General features: G+C 32.9%; 1 pseudogene; it reads left to right on the top strand.

The window, feature by feature from the left end:
* The first annotated feature begins 1,893 nt into the window (after positions 1-1,893).
* LOC138349346 (uncharacterized) lies at positions 1,894-2,882 on the top strand (annotated as a pseudogene).
* Positions 2,883-12,108: the final 9,226 nt, after the last annotated feature.

Genomic DNA, 12,108 nt, shown 5'->3' with positions numbered 1-12,108 from the left:
TGAGATGGGTCAATATGCATGGTAGATTGGATGATAATAATATACATTGGTGAAATAATTAGTTAGTTGATGGAATCCATGTCTCAGTATAGAGATTGATGATACACCTTTTATGAGAAACTTATAAGTTTTCATGTGTAAACCTGATCGATAGATTTATGAATCTGGCACATGAAATAAGTTAAGTATTGCTCTAAAAAAAAGTTAATCATTGAATTAAATTCGCCAGTAATTTAATTTATTGATTAGTATCGGTAATTTTAACATGGAAAATTGCATAAGTGTTTAATGGTGAATTTTAAATAAATAGATGAGTGCAATTATGAATTTTTAGTGGAATGATTTGTAATTTATTATGGTAAGAATAATTCAAATTAATTATTTAGAATTATTACCATAATAGGGAGCCTCAGTAATTAAATTCTGTGGTCCCTCCAGTGCGCAACCAGAACTCAGAATTCTATTTTCTAGTAGAAGATGGAAAAGTAGCGTATATTTTTTCTTCGAAGAAGAAACGTGTGTTTCAAGTTTTCTTGAAGAAAAAAGATTTGTTTTTCTTCTCCTTTTTGGACTAGGAAGACATCTCTATAGATAGGCATTCTTCTAACCTAGAATCAGAACTCAGTATTCTATACAATATTTGCCCACCCAAGTATTGAGAGAGTTCAATTGTTAACTGGGATCACTGTAGAAGACTGTAGAACTGGAGTGGAATTTGCTTCAAGATATCTACACATGCTTCAAGAGGTAATTCTGAGTTAATTTTCAGCATACTTTGTATGTGATGACTATTTGTGATTGTTGTTTATATTCATGCGAGATGTGTGATTTTGGAATGCTTCTACTGTGTATGCTATTTTCTAACAATTGGCATCAAGAGCCACACTTGCATCTTTATAGAAAATATAAAAATATACGCATGTGCAACTTATGCGTGATAATATTTTTTTTGAAAAGAACTAACAGTTGCATCTAAGTCATGCGTGAAAGGATATCAATGAATGAATTTTTGTTTGTGCTAGTTTCCACGTTCCCTACTGTAATTCCTTTTAAAAGGTGCTCTTTAGTTGATGAACTATTAAATAAAAATTATTTTTATTGAGATACATGTGGCGGCTAAGCCACAGATTAACAAACCTTTATTTTTGTTTTATCTGAAAAATATATCAATGTTGAGCATATTTTTTGAACACTTATGATTAAAAAAAATTAATAGTAATAATAATTGGAATTTATTTCTCAAAGTAAGTTGCTGGTTGTTTTCTTGTGTTAATGGAAATCAAGTGAATAATAATTAATACAAGTAATCTATATATGCTTAGTGGAGCTTAAAAGATGAGTGAATTATTTGTGTTAAGGCGGCAGTGAACAAGATACACTGGAATATTGCATATTGAACTAGTCATGTCTATGTTTATTTTTCTGGATTTTTTTTTGTATAAATTGAAAAAGAAAATATAAATTGTGATGAAAGTTCTTTTCAATATTTACCAAGATTAAATAGTAATGAAGTATTAAGTTTATGTGATGGCTTAGATCTTCCTCTCCATCGGATGAATTTAATACAAGTCACTACATATTTAATCACTAGTTTGATAATTTGTATTAACTCTTCTAAACTGAGTAATATATAATTAGATCAATGTAACTAGAGGGTATTCACTTGACTTAAACTAACAGTAGACTCTCCATCTGAGTTAGCTCTGATAAATTTATGGAGTGAATAATCGTTCATTATATATGTATATTGTATGAATAGTACTCCAATCCTATCGATTGGCTATTCAAGAGGCATGAATATATATGTATATGATGAGTTTGAATGTAAATATTCAAGGTTATATGACTGTTTGATTGATCTATTGTAACTATTTCTTAAATCTCATATTCAACATGTCTCTTTTTAATCCCATTAGTACTCTTTTGTGTCAAAACAAACTAGAGGGTTCTAACTATGTTGATGGAGGAGAAATCTCGACATTGTGTTAACTATTGAAGAATATAAGTTTGTGCTTCATGAGGAATATCCATTGAAACCAAATGATCAGTCTAGTGATGAGGATAAGTTAGCTTATCAGTAATGGCGCATAGCTGATGAGGCGGCGCAATGTTACATTATGGCTTCAATGTCTAATGTTTTGCAACATCAACATCAAGCTATGTTGTCTGCTTTTGAAATTCTGGATAATCTCAAACAAATGTTTGGAGACCAGGGTCGATCAGCTAAGCAGACTGCCATGAGAACTCTCATGACCACTAAGATGGTTGAAGGCACTCCTGTAATAGACCATGTTCTGAAGATGATAGGTCTTCTGAATGAACTAGAGGTCTTGGGGGCTGAAATTGACAATGATTCCCAAGTTGAGATGATATTGCAGTCTCTGCTTGACAGTTTTCAACAGTTTTGCCTAAATTATAATATGAATAAGATGAATCTATCTTTGGCACAATTATTGAATGAACTGCAGGCGGCAAAGACTCTTGTCAATAAACATGCACCATCAATGACACTTAATGTTGAGAAAGGTTCTACTTCTAAATCACAAGGTGGACAAAAGATAAAAAGTCTCACAAAGCTAAGGCAATCGCACCTCCAACTGGGGGCGTGAAAAAGTCCGAGGGTAAGTGTTTTCATTGCTAGAGTCAGGCAATTGGAAGACACATTGTCTAGATTTCTTAGCCAAGAAGAAAGACAAACAGGTAACTCACTCTCACTTGTCGTTGAAACATTTTTAGCTGCTGTTTCTACCATTTCATGGTGTGTAGATTCAGGAGTCACTGATCATATCTGCATTACTTTGCAGGTGTTTCAAGAAACGCACAAGCTGATTAGAGGTGAAGTTAGCGTTTTTCAAGCGGATGCTCAGAAGCTCCAATATTAGCATTAGGAAATATTACTTTTTCGTTTGATAGTGGTAGAGTTTTAATTTTAAAAGACATTCTATATGCACTTGCTGTTAGAAGAAATTTAATTTCGGTTTCTAAACTTTTGAGAGATAGTTATGATGTTAGTTTTTCTGATAAAGGTTGTGTTATTAGCTATAATAAACATCTTGTCTCTGCTGGTACATTGATTGATGGTCTTTTTATTATTAATATCTCTCCTGAATTACAACAAACCATATAACTGAATAATGTTAACCTTTCAAGTAAAAGAAAACGTTCTTCTGATTTTAATGAGACTCGTCTATGACACTTGCGTCTATGTCATAAAAATCTATATAGGATTTCAAGGTTGGTTCGAGATGGACCTTTAGGTTCATTAAAAGTGGAAACACTACCAACATGTGAATCTTGTTTAGAAGGAAAAATGACTAAGAGACATTTCCCCTCAAAAGGAAATAGAGTCAATGATAAACTAGAGTTAAGTCATTCTGATTTGTGTGGCCCAATAAACATTCAAGCGAGAAGTAGGTATGATTACTTCGTGACTTTCATTGATGACTACACAAATTATGGATATATATATTTGTTGCGTCGTAAGTCTGAATGCTTTGAGAAATTCAGAGAGTTTAAGGCTGAAATGGAGAAACGACATGGAATATATATCAAGTCATTGCGATCTGATCGTGGTGGCGAATACCTCTCTAATGAGTTTATTAGTTACTTATCAGAACAAGGAATTACATCTCAAATGTCTTCACCTGGAACGCCACAACAAAATGGTGTAGCAGAAAGAAGAAATAGAACTTTTTTAGAAATGGTTAGATCAATGATGAGTTACTCTGATTTGCCTTATTCATTTTGGGGATATGCCTTAGAAACTGCAAATTACATTCTGAACTTAGTTCCTTCTAAATTTGCTCCTTTGACACCCATTGAACTGTGGACTAGGTACAAACCTAGTTTGAAACATATTCGGCTTTGGGGATGTCTAGCACATGTATGAAAGGGAAGGCAGAAAAATTGGAACATAAAATAGAAGTATGTGTTTTTATTGGATACCCTAAAGGAATGAAAGGTAGTATGTTTTATAATCCTAAAGAAAAGAAGGTCATTGTGACTACAAATGCCAAGTTTCTGGAAGGGATTTTTTAACAAACCATATTCCTAGAAGTAAACTAGTTTTACAGGAATTAAGCAAAGAGATAACAAATAAATCTACTGAAAATAATGAAAACCAAATTCAGACCCCACATGTTAGAGTTCACATACCATTGCATTATAATAGTGGGAGAGTTGTTACCAAACATAAAATTCCACAAGTACAAGATCTTGAAAATTCATTGCATCAAGATAGTAAGAGTAATAATGAGCAGATTGTATTAGAGGAAGAACTTGTTGATATCTCTACACCGCAAGGTACTGAAGATAACATGAAAACTCAAGATCCTAAAAATGATGTGGTTCCACCACAAGATCATAATGATGCAAATCTCTATAAATCTGCCCCTGCAACTGTAGTGTCTCGTCGTAGTAGGAGAGTGATAATAAAACCACTTCGGTATGCACTCTTGGGAGAGTCTTTTGACAGAATCCCTGAAGATTCGAATACCGAACCTGTGAATTACGACGAAGCACTACAAGATAAAGATGCAGAAAAATATATTGTTGCCATGAAATCAGAAATGAAGTCTATGTACTCTAACAAAATCTGGGATCTTGTAGAACCACCTGTAGATGGAGTCAAACCCATTGGATGCAAGTGGATATATATGAAAAAGAGAGGAGTACATGGACAAGTGCTAACTTACAAAGCTAGACTTGTTGCAAAAGAGTTTACTCAGAAAGAAGGGATCGATTATGAGGAAACTTTTTCGCCAGTAGTCATGCTTAAGTCTATTAGAATTCTCTTATCCATTGTTGCTCATTATGATTATGAAATTTGGCAAATGGATGTCAAGACAGCTTTCCTTAATAGAACTCTTGATGAAAGCATATTTATGCGACAACCAGACGGTTTCATAGAAAAAGGAAAAGAACACATGTTGTGCAAGTTTAAAAGATCTATTTATGAATTAAAGCAAGCTTCTAGGGAATGGAACACTTGCTTCGACAATGCAGTCAAGTATTTTAATTTTGAGCAATGTCTTGATGAGTCTTGTGTGTACAAAAAGTGGAATGGGGATAAAGTGGTGTTTCTGGTATTATATGTAGATGATATCTTGCTCATAGGAAATAATGTGGGCTTGATGAATTTAGTTAAGGAATGGTTGTCCACAAACTTTCATATGAAGGATTTGGGAGAAGCTGCTCACATCCTTGTGATCAAGGTTCTACGTGATCGCAACAAAATGATGTTAGGTTTATCTCAAGCTCTTTATATTGATACAACTCTTACCAGGTTTAGCATGCATAATTCTAAGAAATGATTTCTTCCTTTCATACATGGAATTTCTTTATCTAAGGATCAATTTCCTAAGACAGATGAGGAAACATAACCACGAAGACAGTTCCTTATGCATCAGCAGTAAGAAGCCTCATGTATGCCATGTTATGCACTAGACCTGACATTTGTTTTGTCGTAGGCATGGTTAGCAGATATCAGTCTAATCCTAGACGCGAACATTGGACATCAGTTAAGCATATAATCAAGTACCTGAAAAGGACTAGGGATTACATGCTAGTCTATCATTAGGATGAGTTGGTGCCCATAGGGTACACAGACTCAGATTTCCAGTCTGATATGGACTCTAGAAAGTCGACCTTAGAAAATGTGTTTACTTTGGGAGGTGGAGCCATTGTTTGGAGAAACATAAAACAAACATGTGTTGTTGATTCTACCATGGAAGCCGATTATGTAGCAACCTCTGAGGCAGCTAAGGAGGCAGTGTGGATCATAAACTTTCTTAAAGACTTAGCGGTTGTTCCTGCAATAGAAATGCCACTTACAATGTTTTGTATAATAGTGGAACGGTTGCAAATTCAAAAGGAACCACGAAGTCATAGTAAGGCAAAACACATAGAGAGAAAATACCATTTGATTCGAGACATAGTACAGAGAGGGGATGTGATGGTGGTGAAGATTGCATCAGAGAACAACCTTGCAAACCCTTTCACAAAATCTTTACCGCAAAAGTCTTTTGATAGACATGTTGAAGGAATGGGTGTAAGAGTTGTAGGTGAATGGTTATGAGTCTAAGTGGGAGATTGTTAGGATATACTATTAACCATGTGTTTTGCGATAGTATTAATATTGAACAATTGTTTATTCGTTTATTCAATTCAATAAAGTGTTACATTAAATAGATCAATTGTCATATATGTGTCTTTAAGTTATATAGTAGATGATTTGGTGTATAGAGTTTAAGCTTATACATAGAAGATTAAATCATCGGTTCTTATAAGTTAAAATTTATAGTTCACAATCATAGATGGAAATTTGGACAAATCCATCAGAAATATTGTAGCACGAGATTAAATGTAATTTATCTTGATTTTGAGAATGACATGGTTCTTACTTCTCGTGCTAGTGCATTTCGGTATGTATTGAACGGGACCAAGTAGAGATAGTTATTTTAGACTGACTAATAAAAACATATTCTCTAAACTATTAAATATAATTATATATTCTTAATCTTGATATAACAATTATGATCTATATCCCTGTAAGAGGCAGTAGTTTCTTGTTTCTCCACGATGAATGATGTCACATAACTCCATTTGGGATCTTCAAATTCAACGCCTTTCTTGATCTATCATTTCAAATGTGTTGGAGATACAATACCCAGCTTAGAAACCAACCTTTGCTATCCCAGAAACCACATAACAGGAAGCTGGTTTGAAATACCTTCTAAAACCAAGTAAACATCAACTAAATAAGTCTAAAACTGATTGCAAAAATAAAAACCAGAGATCTATAAATTAAAATTAAAATATACTTAACAGATAGATTTTCATGTTAATTGCAAACTATTAGACAACTCTAATTGGTGAGAGCTTAAGAATTACATTCTCAAAATTTAAGTAACTCCCAGTGCAATTAACTAAAAAATAACTCAAACAACCAAGTAAATAATAGATTAAAGCTAAGAACTTCATATATTCTAGTGTGAGTGACTTCCAATAACAAGTTGTATAAATGCAGGGGTAATTTAGGATGTTTTATCGTCAAAAGATATTGCTAGATTTTAAGTACAACATACCCATAGAGTTAACTTTGATGTGGCTACAATAAACAATACACCAGATACTTATCTCAACTGTAAGGTGTTTTGGGAAAAGGTCAATGAGCATGTTTGTGGTGCGTCTCAGAGGTGTGTTAGTATAGATAGCTAACGCAAAGTAGATCAGGGTTCATTCAACCAACTGAAACAATAGCATGAAATTCGATGGTTCAATATGAAACATTTAAGTAATCACAAAAAAGAAATATTGAAAACCAAAGCTATCATAAAATCGACAAGCACATCAGAATTCATAGTAATTTTCCCCAGGCTCTCTAACTCTTCTACCATAAATTTCAAGAATATAAGACCAAAGCTATCATAGAATTGACAAGCACGTCAGACTTAAGAGTAAGTTTCCCCAGGTTCTCTAACTCTTCTACCAGAAATTTCAAGAATATAAGACCCGTCATTGTCTATTTTCACACATTCTAGAGTAACCGGCGATGAAGCCGTAAATATGGTCTATAAAATCATTAAAATTAGTAAACCTTTTGTTTACTACGGCATGTGATTCAACTGTACTAATATTTGTATTATGCAACCCAGAAGAAAGTACATGTAATTTTTCATGCACAATTTTCTTCTCTACATTAATTGTAGTAATGTAAAGGTATTCAACCTTTCCTTTATTAGACGTCTCAACATGATAGCCATTTTGGCGAATAAATTTGAAACTTAATAAGTTTCTTTGAGACTTACTACAATATAATGCATTATAAATGGTCAATATTGTCCCTCCAGGTAGAAATAAGGTCGCTCTTCCAGAGCCCTCAATTAATTTGTACTACCTGATATTGTGTTGACATATGCCATTTTCATAACCAAATTAGAAAAGAATTTCTTTTCTTTTAATATTGTATGTGTTGTAGCACTATCAAAAAGTCATACATCTCCATTACTCATCTTGGATCCAACTGACGACTGGGGATTTCTATTAATTTTCATTAAAATACAAATACATTAAAAGAAGTACGAAACAAAACTAACAATGGAATTTTAAATACTTCAACATGAAGAACATGATAATTAAAAACATATAAGTAAAATATTAACAGACTTCATTCCCTAGCTAAAGAATCAAACATCAGTTTTGATAGACAAAGAAGTCATCAACTTCCATATGAGTAATGTCACCAAGGCCATCAAAAACATCATTCTTTAAAGTCAAATTTGCTTCAATATTCCTATCATATATTTGAGATGTTCCCGGTTTATCATCATCTTTAAGAGTCATTTGTGACTGAGCTCGATCATTGGAAGAGGAAGCACCACTTTTATTTTCTTTCTTTTAAAGGAATTTTGGTAGAGCTTAATAAAATGCTCATGCGTGCGACATTCATTCTTCCAATGGTCTTTCATGCCACAACGATGACAATTACTTTTTGAGGGGTTATTTTGAGAACTCATGTTGTTCTCCCTTTTATTATGACCACTACCTCGACGATTGGTGTATCACCTCTTTTCTTTGCCACATCCTCTTGCATTATTATAACCCCGATGATCATCTCTTTTTACTTCAAATTGATCACATGCTTTCACCATATTTGCTTCAGTTTCAGTGGGACGAGCTTCATGATTTTTCATTAAAAGAGCATTATGTTTTTCAGACACCAGGAGACATGAGATCAGTTCAGAGTATTTATATTGTTGTTGCAATATCACATTTGAGGCATGGAAAGTAGCGTCTTTTTCAACATGTCCTCATCTTTTATAATCTCCCCACATAATTTCAGTTGGGAGGTTATCCTGAATACAACAGATATGTATTCAATTACGGTCTTAAAATCTTAAAATTGTAAATGCATCCTCTCATAACGAGCTCTTGGAAACACTTGTCTTTAGGTGGTCATATCTTCCCTTTAAATTAGTCCACAATTCAAGTGGATCTTTTACCGTCAGATATTCAATCTTCAGTCCCTCCTCAAGATGATGACGAACGAAAATCATAGCCTTCGCCTTATATTGGATCGATGCTTCTTTTCCCTGAGCAATGGTGGCATTAGAACCTTTAGCAGCTAAATGAATCTCCGCAACGAGTACCCATGAAAGATAATTCTTTGCAGAAATATCTAGTGCCACAAACTCAAGTTTGGATAAATTCGACATAACGAAATTATGAGAGAATATGTGAATTAAATAATAATATTTATATAATACCTTTGCAAGTAGCGATTTCGTGCTAATAACGTATTATAAAGAAAACTCAGAATATTATAATAATGATAAGAAAAACAAGAAGTATAAGATGGAGGAGAGAACTTTTCTTATTCAAGTGTGTCTTCCAAATGGTGAGTGATTCTCTATTTATAGTGTTGAGATATCACTCCAAAAGTTATCTAATTAATAGATACATAGTTATCTTGGAAGTTCTTATCACCTTGGAAGCACCTATACATGAATCCAATTAATAGTGGACAAATCTAATGGATAATCCACATATACTATATAATGGATTTATAAAAAATTTGAATTAATAACTGTAATAACTTGAAGGTCAATTTTGAAAATTATTTTTAAAAAAATTATTTTACCCTTTTGATGATTGCACCGAATCATGTTTATGAGATTTATTTTGAAGTTGAAAAAAACAGTTGTGGTTTTTGAGAGTTTTGGAGGCTTTAAATTGTTAAAAGTGAGTCTTGTTAAAACCCGAATCTACGAATCTTGAAATAAAATTATGTTAATTTCATCATCTCCGAGATGCAAAATTTGGTTGAAGGATGTTGTCGTTTTCAGTTTATGTGGACTTGAGCTCTTGAAATTGCAAGTTTAAGTGAATTTAGATTAAAAAATTGACTTTAGTCAATGTTCGAAGGTCGGATACTCGGATTGGATTTTCGACGATTTTGTTGGAAATGAAAAATTTAGGTTAAGATAAAGACTGATTAAATTTTTGGAGAGTCTAAAGGCGTATCAATTTTTTGGGTGAAAGTTAGTTAATTTGTTGCTTACACGAGTGTCGTACCAAGAAGACCTTAAATACGTATTTGATTTCATTGAGTTTGAAATGTCAAATGAGTTGGATTACATATTTGTTTTGTGTGCACGAAATTTGAATAAATCTTGAGGGTTCACTCGGTAAATTTTATGTCTTGGTGTTGTTGTTCTCGTTGCATCTTTTGTCCAGTAGTTCCTTCTTCGTGGTTACAATGCCCTTCATCACGGTCGAATAGGTATTTTCTTGTTGTACATTGCGATCACATTAGACTTATCGCGATCGTGTAGGGCAAGTCTTCCGAGCATCATGATCACATGGGTCAGTGAAGCAATCACAATAGTCATTAAATGAGTTGACTTTTTTCCTTCATCTCGATAGCGTGGTGTGAATCTCGATCACGATGAGTAAATTGATTTAGGAATAATTCAATTATTGTATCTTAATTTTAAAATAAAAAGTTGTGTGAAAAAAATATTCATTCCTCTTCAGATTTGAAAAATTAAGAAATAATAATATTTTTATTAAGAAAAAAATATATACTATTTGATTTAAAAAGGTCTAACCCATTGATGACCCCTTAAACTTGGCACGAAATTTCACTTAGACCCCTCAAGTGGGTGATGTTCATTTTAGACACCTCATGTAAGGTCTCGCATTGTCATTTTGAGACATTTTTCTTACATGGCTTAGTGAGTGTAATACACTTACTCAGCGCGCGTGAAAAACCTGTTTAGTCGAATTATTAATTATTTTTTTCTTCTTCTTTCCCATTTTCAGCCACCATTTTTGCAAACTCAAATATCCAATATGGTGAATAAAAATAGATACCATAAAATGATGAGAATTATTTTAGTAATTTAGGAATAGACTCATTTCAAGATTAAATATTAAGTTATTCATGATATTCTTTCTTGAAAGAATTTAATATTTAAAGAGAAGTAGGTTTAATTTTTGTAAATTTAAAATCTGCTAATTAGGGTAAAAAAGAATTTTTTTTTTTTTTGAAGAACACACTAATAAAAAAGGAAGAGTACGTAGCCGCACCCAGATGTTTTAGCAAAAAAGAGATGGAGGTATTTGGAGAAAACAATGGAGTTGAAAAACGAGTATGTGTAGATTTTCTTCAAATGAGTAGAGGTATTTGGAGAAGCCGGTGGGAGATGGGGGGGGGGGGCAGGTTTTTCTACAAATGGGTATGATTTTTGGAGAAGATAATTGGGGGGAGGTGTTCTGCAAATGGGTATGTATTTTTAGAGAAGACAATGGTGGGTGGGAGGGTCATGTGGAATTTTATTGATTTAATTTGTTTTTAAAAAAATTATAAGGGAAAAAATCTACGTGTCATTGAATCATTGGTTGCTTTATATTTATACTCAAAATTTATTATCTATAAATTATTTTTGACAAAATGTCATCATTTAATTTGCCACTTTACACGTCATTCGCGAGTGTAACACACACACGTCATATGTTTTTGTTGATTGGCAAAAGAGTGTCAAAATGATACAACGAGACCTTACATGAGGTGTCTAAAATGAACATCTCCCACATAAAGTGCTTAAGTGAAACTTCGTGTCAAGTTTAAGGGGTCACCGATTAATTAAGCCATTTAAAAAAAATACTTTCTCTATTACTTGTTACTTATTCCTAAAATAGATTTTTATTTTTATTTGTCATTGTTGACATATCAAAAAAAAGACAATTATATATTTCCATGTCATACCCTCTACATCAAATAGTACTCTTTCTCCAAATCATTTTTCAAGACTTAGCAAGCGTTTCGCCATGCGACACCATATCAAGATATGAAATCGTGAGATGAAACCAGCGTTTGAACATGTAATTTTACGTTAATTTCATCTCATGGTTCCAAATCATAAATGTGATTTCATATTCTCCAAAAACCATGATACTGAAATTCCATATCATGATTTGAGACCTTTATAATACAAAAGTTGATTCACCACTTTATATTTTGTTAAAACAACCCCACATGACCACATTTATATTTACTAACCATTTATTTCATATGTGAATAAAATTTATAATCACATAATTAAT

This window comes from Solanum lycopersicum, chromosome 6 (genome assembly GCF_036512215.1).
Source record: "Solanum lycopersicum chromosome 6, SLM_r2.1".
NCBI classification, from domain to species: Eukaryota; Viridiplantae; Streptophyta; class Magnoliopsida; order Solanales; family Solanaceae; genus Solanum; species Solanum lycopersicum.
Note: the sequence above shows the minus strand (reverse complement) of the source record. Positions and strands in the feature narration are given on the sequence as shown.